We start from the raw sequence: 14,792 nt of genomic DNA, 5'->3' as shown, positions 1-14,792 counted from the left end.
TCTCTTGTTCTCCATGAGATTGCAATTGATACTAACCTCAGGACCCCTGATAACTTTGTGACTAAGAATAATACTGCTTCTAGGGGCAGCTAGGTAGCTCAGTGGATAGAACACTGGCCCTGGAGTCAGGAGTATCTGAGTTCAAATCTGGCCTCAGACACTTAACACTTACTAGCTGTGTGACCCTGGACAAGTCACTTAATCCCAATTGCCTCACTAAAAAAATTAAAAAATAAAATTAAAAAAAAAAGAGTAATACTGCTTCTTAGGGAGACTACTTTCTCTTCACCAAAAAGGCTCATTTCTGCCCTTGAACTATCAACCTGAAGTATATATAAGCAATGTAGTTGCCAAACACCATGTGGTCCTGTCTAGTGGTAGCACAGGAATCCTGTAATCTCTTTCTGTCTAGTTCCCACATCCCCTTACTGAGATTTCAAAGCTGATGCTTTCTATGTTGCCACTACCTAGTCCCACTACTGGTGTTTCATCTTCATGGGCTCCAAGTCTACTTCTACTCCTGAGATATATCTCTCTTTATGCCCACCTTAGTTATCTTGGGCTGAACAAAAGTCTCACACAACCTTTTTTTGGGGGGGGGGGGTTGGGTTGGGGTTTGTGTGTGTGTGTGTGTGGGAGGGCACTGAGGGTTAAGTGACTTGCCCATGGTCACACAACTAGTACGTGTTGAGTGTCTGAGGCTGGATTTGAACTCAGGTGCTTCTGAATCCAGGGCCAGTGCTTCATCCACTGTGCCACCTAGCTGCCCCTACAAAAGTCTCATACAACCTTTCGCTGGCTTTTCTAATCTAGAATTTGATATGAGTTATTATTTTGAAATTGTTTAGAGGGGAATGCTGGGAGAGAAATGTTGAAGGCTTACTCTTTTCTGCCATCTTGATCCTATCCCTAACTGAACTCTTTGAATGTCTTTACTCCCATTTTTTTCACTTCATTTAGGGGACTTTGAATAATATTTTATGTTATTGAAAATTATAGATACAAACTTGAAAGGGAAAAAAAAGTGCATCTAGTCCGATTAAGGAGTCCTATCAATTACTCTAGTTTATATCACCTAATCTGTCTGGTTCTAATTCCATGAAGGAGATGCACCTCCCAGGTTAAATTCATCTTTTCTAATCTTATCAATATGGTGCTTACTCAATCCTTGACTGATACCACCTCTCCCCTCAGGTTAGAGGGCTTGAGGGTGGAATGCCAAACTCCTCCCAGTGACTACTTTTACAGAGGACAGAAACAGGACTTTTACATTTACTTTATTCTTCACCTGCTGCTTTGCTTGGTTTCAACTCTGCCTCTCAGGTGTCCTCCCCTCCCCCTATTTTCTGTTTCTTCCCCCCACTACCATTAGATTGTAAGCTCCTTGAGGACAAGAACTATCTTTTTATTAACTGTGTTATTAATTTTATCTGCAATCTAGTAGAGTGCCACATAGTAGGTGCTTAAATTTATTGGATTAGATTGGATTAAGCAGATTTTTAAAAATCAATTTAGTTTTCATATTCCATTATCTAAATTAAGTGTGCACTTCTATAAAAACTTTCTCATATGATAGGCAATGTGGGTAAAATATTGATGTAAATACAGATTCATTATGATCAGGATGGTATAGATTTTGCTGTCTTTTAGGGGGAAAAGATTATGGTAATGAATAAACAATGGAATAACAGACTTCTAGAATTAGAAGATGTTTTGGAGAGCAGCTACTTCAATTTCCTGATTTTAAAGATTAAACTGACCTGGAATAATTTGCCCAAGGTAATACAGCCAATAACTGAGGGAACTAAGTCTTACATCAAAGTCTACTGACATTGACTGAAAGGTTCTTTCCCTTGATCAAACAAAGAAGAATCATGTCAGAATTAGAGATCAACCACGGGGGAAATATTTTAAAGATTAAAACTGTCTTCCAAGGAAACTGGAGCTTCATCACTAAAATATTTTAGTAATAGGCCAGAGAAACTATCTTAAGGATCAATTTAGCATGAGCAATGTGCTCTGTGAAGGCTTTCCCAGTTCCCTTATATCTGAGCTGAGGTGAGACCCAACTCCTGAGATTTGACTTTATGAGTCAAAAAGAACCCTCCATCCCTACATCACCAAGTGCAAAGACTGCATAAAAATCTAGTAGCTTCACAGAATTGTTGAAACTGTTGGGTGGGTTTTTTTTACTTTTTATTTTTTAATATATATGGAACTTTCAGGATCTCTGATGGATCTGTCTTCTTAATGTACTTTTAGACAGGTTCTTTTACTCTCAAAAAGGGGTTATAATGAAATTCCTCTTCTAAGTTTGAAGGTAGTTGAGAAAAATCTTCATTATCTCTTATTCAGATAATGACCAACTTTGTTTCCACTGTTTCATTATCAGGTTCAACATTCAACCTACATTGAGGTTCTTTTCAGTTTATTGATGCACATAGAACAGTTACAATGATAGGTGGTCAGGATAGTAGTCAAAGTAACTACTCTTAGAAATTTCCTTCAGTATTTGGAAGAGATGTATTTACCACAGTGATTTTCTTGGTATGTTCTTCACTCAGAAGCATATAAGCTCTTGTCTTCCAACACTAAAAGCGACTTGACCTTCATGCTTCCTTCAGTTTCATCCTCTCCATGAAGACTACGTGCTAGGCTTCATCTGTAATTGTAGGAGCCCTTGTGTAGTTGGGTTTATGCTGTAAGGGAGAATGGATTCAGATGTCTAAAACAGATTTGTCTGCTACTGTCTGTAGTAGCAGACTCCATGAAGACCTCACTGACACAGGCCCAACGAGTGGCTTCTGCCACATCCCTAATGATTTTTGAGCACCCCTCTCCCATACTGTAAACTCTATCCCTACTTTATTGCCAAATATATCCCTCTTCTTATGCCTTTCCAGAGAACTATCTCTTACAACAAAGAATAAAAAGAGGGAAAAAATAAATTAACTAGGGAACATGTTAACCAATTTCTAGTTAAATGCAGAGTTCCATACTCCGGATTTTATATCTCTTTATAATGGTGTCCTTTGCCAAGGTGTGATTTTTATGTTTAAATCATTCATCTCAGTTTGTAGTGGTATAAGTATAAGCTCATTCTTTACCAAACTATTATCCATTTTGGTTTCAGTTGAGTTTGGTGAATAATGAGCTCTTCTCTTAGTCATTTATGTTCTTATGGTTTATCAAACAGTATACTGATTAGTTTGCTTTTCAATATTGCTTATCTTATTTAGTTCACTAATATGATTTTCTGTTTTTCATCCAGTATCAGATCTTTCCTCACTTCGAATACATGCTCCACAGAGCTGCCAAACTGATAGTTCTTAATCTCATTCCTGACCATGTCACTCTCATATTTAATAAATTCCATAGTTCACTATTGCCTCCAGGACCAAATATAAGTGTGTGTGTGTGTGTGTGTGTGTGTGTGTGTGTGTGTGTGTCTGTGTCTTTTGAAAATAGTTACTATAGACACCAGTTTTAGGTAAGCATACTATTAATTTATCAATATTACACCAGTTAAGGATTGACCACATGTCTCCCTAACTTCTCGTGGTCTCAGGCTTCATGGTAGGAAAAAAGCCCCAAAAGAGCATGTGGTCTCAAGGAGAACCAAGAGAGAGGTCACGCGAAAGAGACCATGTGGTCTCAGAGAACCAAGAAAGACCCAGAAGATGTCCTAGAAGCCCTCACATGGCATTTTCCAAGGGCTTTTATCCTCTTTTGATAGAGGCAAGTCATTATACATTGATCAAAGCTAAATGGGTCATTATACATCAAACAAATCTAATTGGTTAGCATAATTCAACTCTATTGTTTGACCTTATTTGAAAGTGGTTTACATTCAAATGAACTCTAGGTTTGACATCTGGGAAAATGAAGCAAAACACCCTCATGCAAATGGACCAAAGCAAGATCCATTATCTAGGTGTGGTTTAATCCCATTAGTCCTTCAATAATCTAGACAAAAGAATCTATCTCCATTCCTTTTGTTCCCTTGGTTTTGTCCCAGATGACATTTGATGAAGGTCCTCTGATCCCTTTGTCCCCAAGGAAATCAATTATTAATAATTATTTTCTCACTAGCATCTCTATTTCTTTATGTTTTAAAGCCCTTCAAAAGCCGGCACAAACCTCATAACATCTTAACATATTAGTCCCAGTCCAACATTCTAGTCTAGCCAAACTGACTTTTCTGTTTCTCCTCCTCCCTACATTTGTAATAGCCACCACCCTTGCCTGAAATGTATTCTTTCCCCATCTCCAACAAATAGAACAACTTATTTCCAGATAGTTTAAGCACCACATTCTAAATGAAGCCATCATTTACATCCTCTTCTCAGCTGTTAGTGTTTTCCCTCCCAAAATTACCTTGTATTTATTTTATATGAGGAAGCTAGGAGGCACAGTGGATAGACTGCCAAGCCTGGTGTCAGGAAGGTCTGGGTTTAAATATAACTCAAACACTTATAAGCTGTGCGATCCTGGGCAAGGCAATAAAACGTCCATTTACCTCAGTTTCCTCAACTATAAAATGAGGATACTAACAGCACTACCTCTTAAGGTTGCTGTAGGGATCAAATGAGATTTTTAAAGTGCTAGCATAGTGCTTAATACATAGTAGTTACTGAATGAATATTTGTTCCTTTTCCTCTACCTTGTGTATATTTGATATAAAACTATATAATTTAAGCTCCTGAAGGACAACGCCTTTTTAGTTTTTCTCTTTTTTTATCCTCCATATAAAACACAGTACCTGGTACATAGTTGAAGCATACCACTGCTGCTGTGCTGCTGCTGCTGCTACTACTATTACTACTACTACTACTACTACTAATGAATAGCTCACATTTATATAGCACTTTAATGCTTGCAAAGCACTTTACAAATATCTTCTCCATTTATCCTCACAAATACCCTGGGAGTTAGGTGCTATTATTTTTTTCTCATTTTATGAAGGAGGAAACTGAGGCATATGGACACTAAGTGATTTTCTCAATGTCACACAGCTAGTAAGCATGTGAAGTCTAATTTTAACTAAGGTCTTTCTGACTTCACTTTATCCACTGCACCAACTACCTGTCTAAATATATGAAACAAAATAAATATTTGTTGTTGGATGGATTGTTTCAAACACATTAATTTGGTAACCCAAATTGTCATCACTATCATATTAACACAGACATGAACATCAAACACTTCTCTATTTAGATCTGTCTTAATTTCTGTAAAAAAATGATTTAGAAAACAACTTGGTTTTATAGAAGTCTTTCTTCTGTGTAATGGTCAGTTAATATCCCACATATTTAATAATATTTATTTATAATTTTAAATGGTATTTTCCTTTCAATATACTTTTACATTTTTTTGCCAGTAATGTATAGAAATGAAAATGTGAATTTTTCTACATTGCAAATTTAGGTAATTATCTGAATTTTTTGTTGATTCTCATGGGTTTTCTATATAAAATATTATGTCATATGTAACAAGAGATGAGTTTTGCGTCCTATTTTTAAAAGTTTATTGTATTTTCCCCTTCCTAATTATAATATGTAACATGTCTAGAATTATATGAAATAATATTGATATAGAACTCTAGCAAAAACCTTTCAAGTATTTTTCTATTCTAAATAATGTGACTTCTTAGGTTCACATAGATGCTTTTCATGATGCTATAGACAGTTCACCCACCCCCATTTTTCTGGTTAACATTTAAAAATATAATTCAGTATTCTATTTGATTGAAGCCTTTTTGTACCCACTGATATGACATTTTTGTTATTAATATAATTTATGATCTCTTTTTTCAAATTCTGAACTATAATTATGCATCAACTACTTGGAGGTATTCTCAAGATTTTATTTAATAAGTACAATTTATATTACTTAATAATATTGGCCTGTAGTTCTTTTAAACCTCAACTTTAAATTTCTTGGCAAAAATGATAATATTTGACTCATACAAAGGATTATATACCATGCTATCATTCTATCATTATCTGTTTTTAAAAATAGTTTATGCAACAGGACTTACCTATTCTTTAAATGTTCGAGTTGATTTTTGAGTCTTCTTTTTTTTTTGTGTGTGAGGCAAATGAGGTTAAGTGCCTTGCCCAGGGTCACACAGCTAGGGTCTGGGGTCAGATTTGAACTCAGGTCCTCCTGAATCCAGGGCTGGTGCTCTATCCCTGCGCCACCTAGATGTCCTGAGTCTTCTTTTTTTAATGAGAGTAAAACTGCCTTAATTTCTCTTGGAGTTCAGTATATTTTTGTTATCTATGTGTTTTCTACAATTATGGATTTTATAAAAATCACTTGTATTTACATTTTCAAAAAACTTTTGACATATAATTACGATCATTTTCTTTATTTCATCTTCACTGGTAATATTTTCACTCTTGATTTTACATTTGTTTTGGGTGATTTTTTCCTCTCTCTTTAAAGAAAATAAATTAGATGATGGTTTGCAGGCTGTATTGGTCTTTTTTAAAAAGTAGTTTTAAAAAATTTTTATTTTACCATTAATTTCTAAAGGTTCCCTTTTGTTTTTTCTTTTCATTCTACCCTTTTGTTTATCTTTTCCTTTATTATTACATAGTCAATTCACTATTCATTTCTTTTTCTCTTTTGTTCAGGGATATAAATTTGCCTCTGAGGACTGCATCATCCCATGTATGTTGGTATGTTCTATTACAATTGTCCTTATATTTAATAAATTTGAAAATTTATTTTGATGACTTTGTCTTTTTCCCTACATCATTATTTTGGATATTTTGGATATAGTGCTTTGTTCTTCATTTATATCTGCATCTTTTCTTTATAGCTCTTCTATTCATTCTGATACTTTATTGTCAACAGAGAAATTATTTAAGATATATAGTTTCTACATTTATAATGATAATGACATAATTTTGTTTTTGTACTGTGCTTGGTGAAAGAGACAGAGAAAGAGACATAGAGAGAGACAGAGATAGAGACAGAGAAACTCTCCAAGTCTCTATTCATTTCTCCCCATGTATCTGTCAAATTAATGTTTTCCAAAATTCATGCCTCTATTTCTGTTTCACTGAAAAGTTAAAAGAAGTCAGAATCATGTAGCAAACTTGGGATGCATTAAAGAAGGCATCATATCTAAGTCTAGGAAAGGAAAGGAAAGGAAGCAGAAGGGCATAAGTATTCATTGAAAGCTTACTATATTCCCGGTAAGTTGCTAAGAGCTTTACAATTATTATTTCTTTTCAAGGAAATTGTTGCTCTGTACTCTATTCTGGTCAAACATTATCTCTAGTAATAATGTTCAGTTCTGGAAGTTCCATTTTTGTGAACACTAATAAGCCAGATAAGGTCTACAGCACTGATATAAAACTCAAATAGAAATGGAAGCCACTTATTTGTACCCAAGGACACTTTGGGCTGCATATTGATTTAATTTGAAAATGCTACATTATCTATGTTTTATTGAATTTTCATTTATGGTATCAAATATTTCCCAATTACATTTTAAATCTAATTCAGGCTGCACTAAGGATTGCTGTGGGAAGCATGGAGGATGCCTGTTTGACTTCTCTGATCTAGAGGACACCCAAGATATTGAAGGTCCTCAAGGTCACGAATATAAAGATTAGTAGAAGGAACAGGGATGTTTAGTTTTGAGAATATAAGAACTTGAAGGTAGCACGCAATAGTTTCCTTCAAGTGTCTAAAGAGCTATCACATGGGAGAGGGATGGAGTATGCTCTGATTGGTGCTGGAGGTTGGGTGGATATTGAAAAGAGGCTAATTTGAAATAAAGAAAAAAAGACTTCCTCAAATGTATAGCTATACCATAGTAAAATGAGCTGCCATAGGTAATAGTGGTTTCTTCCTTCTCAGTCAGTATAGGCTAGATGACCATTAATTGAATGTTTTCTAGAAGTTATTCTTGTTCAGAAAGAGGTAGCTTGAGGGTGTAGTGAATAGTGTTGGAGTTGGACCTAGAAAGACCTGCATTTGAAGCCTGTCCACACACCTGCTCCCTCTATGACCCTGAATAGGTAATGTTATAAAAATGTTGGTTGCTGTTATTTTTATTGTTGTTATTCAGTCATGGGTTGGACTAAATTATCTAAGAGGCTCTTTCCAATTCTAAGACTCTAATTCAGATTTCATTAAGTCTTGATAGATGAATATGACCATTTCCAAATATTAATATCTTGCTGTTTCTCTTTGCATTTCAATTAAGTTTTTCTTTTAGCACTTATTTGCTATACTGTTAGGAGCATGTTTGTGTATGCATGTCCCATCCTTATGCTTTTTTTAAACTTCCTTGGGGGGCACATCAGTGTCTTATTTGTCTTTATTTACTGCTCCCTCCAACATGTGCTTATCAGAGGTTTTCAGGTTTTATATATTCTGTAAATATTTGCAGAGTAGCATGTAATGAGGCACACTATCACATAGATCCCTTAGGTCCAGTAGCCTTTTTTTTTAAGTTTATCAGTTTGTTGTCAAATAGCATGACACATATCAGCCTGTATTGATTCACCCAGCTGTTGGATCAAAAAGAAGGTAGAAAAGAGAGTGGCTATTACCTGAAAAGGAAATGAGAGAAAAGAATCAAGTAAACCAACTTAGTTAAGAAAATTAATTTCCCAACTTATGCTCTGGCGTGTGAACATATTGACTGGGTGTGATTACCATTTTGTCTGGTATAACATCATTTTGACAGAGGTAGGTTATTCATTTAAAACATGGGAAATGGTAAGTATGATGAGCAAAGCTGGGTGCTCAATGTCTGCCTTTCCTGATCTCTTTGGTTGTTATTGTTCTCTCCTACCTCAGAGCTTTTACCTCTCTCTTTGTGCAAATGTTATTTTTCTCCAAGTAAAATGTGAGCTTCTAAAGGGGAGGGATTATTTTCCAGTTTGGCTTAACATACTCAACAACTAGCACATTGCCTGACACATAATAGGTACTTAATAAATATTAATTGATGTGAATTTTATTCAAGAGCAATTATTTGCTATAATGATATAGACTGCTATTTATATGGAAGAATTTGGCATATATCTACCCATTATAAATGCCATTCTTGCCCCTGATGAGAGGCTACAGAAAAAAAAAATACATTTCTACCAGGCAGTGCTTCTCTGAGAAGCAGGATACTGAAACACTCTCCAACTTCTCCCCCTCAAAATATCAAAGAATTAGGGAATAGATGGGAAAGGCTCAGATGGAGAAAAGAGTGAGAAAAATGATTTATTATAAAATAATAGACTCAGGCTGCTCCCTTTCACCAACTTCCATTAATACCTTCAATCTAAGGAGTTGGGAAGGACAGGGGAAACTTCTTTTGGGGTTACCACTTGGGACCTCTGACTTTCAATTCTTTAGTAATGAATCATCAAACACCATAGTATTTTTTCTATTGCTGAGAAAATTTTCAAGTATAAGTAATATACAGGAACAAGCAACCAGAGGTATAAAGTAGCATTCTTGGTCTAGCATGCAGATATCTTACCAAAAGATTTTTTTTCAATCCTGGATCTCTATTTCCCATTCTGCTTTGCTCTCCCCAATCCTTCCTATTTTAGTATACATTACTTTCTCTAAGCTCTCCTACACTATAAGAAAAATAGGTTGCTCTTTTTGTTTTCCTTCTTCAGTCACCTTAAATGGCCCAGGAAGACTAGCACCCTAAACCTAATCTTCTTTAGTCATAATGACCACCCCATGATAACTTCATCCCCTTGTAACGATTGGAATGACGCCACCTGCTGGATACTTACTGTAGAAGAGTTCTGCCCATGAAGCGAAGGTCTTTGAGGGCAAGACCAGGAGTCTTTTCTTTGGCGGGGAGGAAGTGACGCAGACTAGTGGGAGGAGGAAGGAAGAGACTGGCGCTGACTCTGGGTCTCTTTCCTGAGGACGCTGGCGGAGAAGGGAGCTAGAAATGTGCTCTCCCTTTAATAGATAGGAATCTAGGCCTTTCTCTCTCTCTTTACCAAATTCTTATTCTCCTTAATAAATGCTTAAACGTCTAACTCTTGCTAAAGCTTGTAATTGATTGGCGACCACTCATTAGATATTTTAGACAGACTAGCAAGAATTTTAGCCCTTAACACCCTGAAATAGCAACATAATGAAAATTGATTTAGGAGGAACAATAAATTCCTCCCACAGCCTCCCTTTTTAAAGGCCTAAGAATTTTCCATCTAACTCTTCATCTTTCATCAGCTTTTCTGCTTGGTTTTGACTCTGTAAACATCATTCCCTCTGGCAACCACCCCTCTCCTTTCTCACTAACCAATTTTTACTAGTTAAAGAAGAAAATAGGTTAATCAAAAACTAAGAGGAATGTTAGTCTACTTTAGAGTGAAGTTCCTCTTTGGCTATATAATCTGAATTCAAACAAGATTTTTGCTAATTAGGAATCTGTCTTAACCATTTGCAAAGAATCTAGCAAGTTTTGCCCTTTTTTTTCTTTGTACCTAACAGCAGTGTTATTGTGAAAATCCTCAATTAATCAAGGCCAAAGAGCAATTCTGATTCACTAGAGTTTAATGTAGCTTTAAATATATTTGATGATAAAGCAAAAGTGATAGAAAATTGGGACTCCATCATAAATCTTGTAAAAAAAATCAAGGTATGTGCCAGGTTTATAAAACATTCCTATTTTTGACAATTTTCATATTTGGATCCATAGTATTTTATAGTGCGAATTGTTGTTTAAAATAAACTGTGCTCTGGCTTTCCAAAAGCCCCAAAAATGTAAGAAAAAGAAGTGTATATATAAATGTACATTCAGTTGAAAATGGTGAAATGTTTTAAAGACACACAAACAATAAAATAACAGCAACATCAGTTTGGCCAATTTCACTGAAAAAGAGCAACATGTCCTAGATAAAGACAGAGAAAATTTAAATTTTGTTTAGATTTCTTTACTAAAAGGAATTAAAATAGGAGTAAGAATGGCAAATTCAAATAATTTCTTTTGTAGAGAACTTATTTTCAGCCATTATATTTATGTCTTTGAGTGAATATTAAAACTTGAATCGCAAAAGAACTACAGCTTAACTAGACTTTTAGAAGTTAGAAGTTCCTAAAACAAATTAAGTGAATTTTCATAGCTGTTATTGAAACCACTGTGCTGTATTATGTCCTGAGTACTCAGGTGCTAATAACACCGTAGCAACAGCCAAAGTCTAAAGAAAAAAAAGCTTAAGGAAACTGATGCAATTTACATTTTGGTGGCTTCTATTAAAATTAATGATACTCACAAATCAATGATAATATATGTCAAAACACTGAATAAAGTTTTTGAACCATATTACTATAAAAACTTGAGCCAAGTATCATTCTAATCTTTGATAATTGCATCAGCTAGTCTGAAAACAACAACCCAAAGAGGCTAATCTTCCTATTAAATAAAAATAAATGAAAGATCCAAGTCTTATATAAGGTGGGTTTAATTTGTTTATTATACTGGTAAGATTGAAATGGGGAGATCTGGGTGACTGGGGCTCCAGTGGGGCCAGGTAAAAAGCTTCCCTTACTGGAAAATTTAAGGTTAAATGAGGACCGTACCTGTGAGTGCCAAACAAAACAGTAAATATCATTCTTCTAACCTTTCCCCATATTGTCTATAGATAGGATAACTGATTATTACAGTGAGAAGGCTCTCTAGAAATAATGTTCTATCACAGCATAATTTTACAGATATGCAAGGGGCAGCTAGGTGGCGCAGTGTATAAAGCACCAGCCCTGGATTCAGGAGGACCTGAGTTCAAATCACTTGACACTAGCTGTATGACCCTGGGCAAGTCACTTAACCCTCATTGCCCTGCAAAAAATAAATAAAACAGATATGCATGGAGGTAAAGTGATTTGGCCAAAGTCACACAGTTAACTAAGTCTCAGAGCTGCTACTCTAAGCTAGGTCTTCTGACTCCAAGTGTATGAGTTTTTTATACATGAAGAGCACTCTCAACTTTCTGGTGGGCAACTCAAAGGGAAGTAGTCCAATGAATAAAGAAAAGGCACAGTTGGAGAGATTTGAGGAGAGGGAAGATACTGTGGCAAAATATCAAGGCACAAGTAGGAGGATTACTGGAACACAAAGAAAGAAGGAATTGAATCTGCTCAGTTAATATAATCAATGGTCCCTTCTCACTGGGACATGCAAAAAAGGCTAAAGGTCACTGGGAAAAACAAACAAACAAACAACAAGATAAATTTAAGACTTCTATGAAATTAGCTGCAGATCTTTTAATTCAATAGTTTAACATTTGCCTTTGTAAATTCAAATTAATATTGTTTATTGTCTTTTAGCTTGAGTCCACCTGTCAGCTAGTCTGACTTCATTGTCAAATTATTTTCACTTTTGTGCCTACATTGGAGACAGTGACATCTTGCCACTGATAGGACCACCTTGTGCTGTACCTATTAACATTTCAATTTTTACCAACCTGTCTGACACTTCTGAAAATCCAACATGTCATTTCTGTATGTGAGGGACAGGCAAAGAAGAAGAGTTGTATCAGATTTGCTATGAATTTTTTAACATTTGGTAGATCACAAAGAAGATGCCTGGCAAAGAAGTGAATATAAGTAGTACCATTCTCCTTAATACATGTAGTGCCAGAACTTTAGGAAGCTGACTTACAAGCAGCACTAAATGTATTCAGAAGTAAGAGCCAATTAGATAGCAGGTTTTTAAAGAAACTCAGACAAAATTAAATACATGCTGGGTTGGGGGTGGAGAGAGGGGAGGCATTTGATAACAGAGTTAACCGTTTTAATTTTTCCCCCTTTATGATTTATTTCCAGTGGCAAAGTACTTGCAGGTGAACTTGATAGTCCTCAATGTAGGAAGAAAATGCTGATTGACATATGATTGCCCTAAGGGCAGGCTAAATTGGAAGATGTAAAATGGTAGTAACTGCATTGCCTATGTTGAAGTAGACTATTCCTGGCTAACTCAGTGAATTCTGGGGAATGTTACAGGCATTAATTAGATAACCTAAGATGAAATATCTCTACTTCCCTAAGATTTGAAATTTCTCCATAGAAGTCAATATTTTCCCCACTTGCTTTTCTTCCCCCCGCCACCCCCCCCAAAAAAAACCCCAAAACCAAAATCACACACTCAAAATATAGAGCAGAGAATTCAGTCTCATCAGAACTACCAATTAAGTGCCTGTGGGTGTCTGTGCCTTTGTCTGTGCAGTGTTCGGAAACAATTGTATCATTAAGTTACTAAAATGGCAGTGTCAGCAGGAAATAGAGCAACTCTAGCTGCCAAAGAGAGAGAAAATATGAACAGGACAGCTATTTTTGATCTCTTTCTGGCTTCCTTTCAATGTTTATTTCTGAACAAGTTATAAAACAGAATTTGGGGGGAATGCAATGTTTATACTCATGGACAAAAGTGTTTCATCTTTTTTCTCCCTCCCTTCCCCCAAATCCAGGTAAATTACATTATCACTACCCCGTAAATATTCTTGGTGTTTTCCTAACCCTGTGTTTTTTCTGTTCCCTCTACTAGGAACAATACCTTTGACTTCTACTTATTTAAATTCTAACCAAATTGTATCTTCTCCATGAAGCTTTTTCTTTTCTTTTCTTTTTTTTTCTTTCTTTTTTGGGGGGACAGGGCAATAAGGGTTAAGTGACTTGCCATGGGTCACACAGCTAGTGTCACATGTCTGAAGTCAAATTTGAACTCAGGTCCTCCTGAATCCAGGGCTGGTGCTTTATCCACTGTGCCACCCAGCTACCCTGATGAAGCCTTTTCTAATTACTTCCTACACCCAAGAAATAAGAATCTCTCCCTTTCCCAAATTATTTTTCTTTATAAATTTTTTTTTAATTTTTAAATTTTTTTCTTTTTGATAATAAACCTTTTTACCTAAAGTTTTGAATTCCAAATTCTATCCCTCCTCCCCACCCTCCCCTGATCCCTCCCTGAGGTGGTAAGCAATCAGATATGGTTTATACATGTACAATTATATAGAACATTACCATATTAGTCCTTTTGTATGAGAAAACGAATAATAGACAAAAAATAAAAGAAATAAAGTGAAAAATGGCATGCTTCATTCTCTGTTCAATCAATATAATTTCTCTCTTTGAATGTGGATAGTATGTTTCATCATTAGGCCTTAGGGATTGTCTTGGATCATTGTATTGCTTAAAGAAATTAAATCATTCACAATTCTTCATCATACAACATTGTTGTCACTGTGCACAATGTTCAGATTCTGCTCACTTCACTATACATCAGTTCATATAAGTCTCTCTAGGACTTTCTGAAATCATCCTGCTTGTCATTTCTTACAGTCCAATAGCATTGCATTACAATCATGTACTATAGCTTGCTTAGCCATTCCACATTTGATGGGAATTCCTTGATTTTCAATTCTTAGCCACTGCAAAAAGACCTGCTAGAAAATATTTTTATACAAATAGGCCTTTCTCTCTTTTTGGGGATTTCATTGGATATAAACTTGGTAGTAGTATTTCTGGTTCAAAGGGTATGCACAATTTTATACACTTTTTTGGAATAGTTCCAAATTGCTTTCCAAAATGGTTGGATTAGTTCATAGCTCCACCAACAGTGGATTAGTGTCCCACATCCCCTCCAACATCCAACATTTTCCTTTTTTATTATACTTGCCACCCTGATAGGTGTGAGGTGGTCCCTCAGAGTTGTTTTAATTTGCATTTCTCTGATCAATAGTGATTTAGAACATTTTTTCATATGTCTATGGATATCTTTGATTTCTTTATCTGGAAACTGCCTATTC

At 35.6% G+C, this 14,792-nt stretch overlaps 1 protein-coding gene across 1 annotated transcript in view; it reads left to right on the top strand.

Moving 5' to 3' along the window:
- PTPRD (protein tyrosine phosphatase receptor type D) overlaps positions 1–14,792 on the top strand; it is a 2,680,207-nt gene that overhangs the window by 319,632 nt on the left and 2,345,783 nt on the right. Inside the window, 1 exon segment of the mRNA XM_043972034.1 lies at positions 6,642–6,686. The gene's annotated coding sequence lies outside the window, so the exon portion shown is untranslated.

Source organism: Dromiciops gliroides, chromosome 1 (assembly GCF_019393635.1).
Source record: "Dromiciops gliroides isolate mDroGli1 chromosome 1, mDroGli1.pri, whole genome shotgun sequence".
NCBI classification, from domain to species: Eukaryota; Metazoa; Chordata; class Mammalia; order Microbiotheria; family Microbiotheriidae; genus Dromiciops; species Dromiciops gliroides.
Note: the sequence above shows the minus strand (reverse complement) of the source record. Positions and strands in the feature narration are given on the sequence as shown.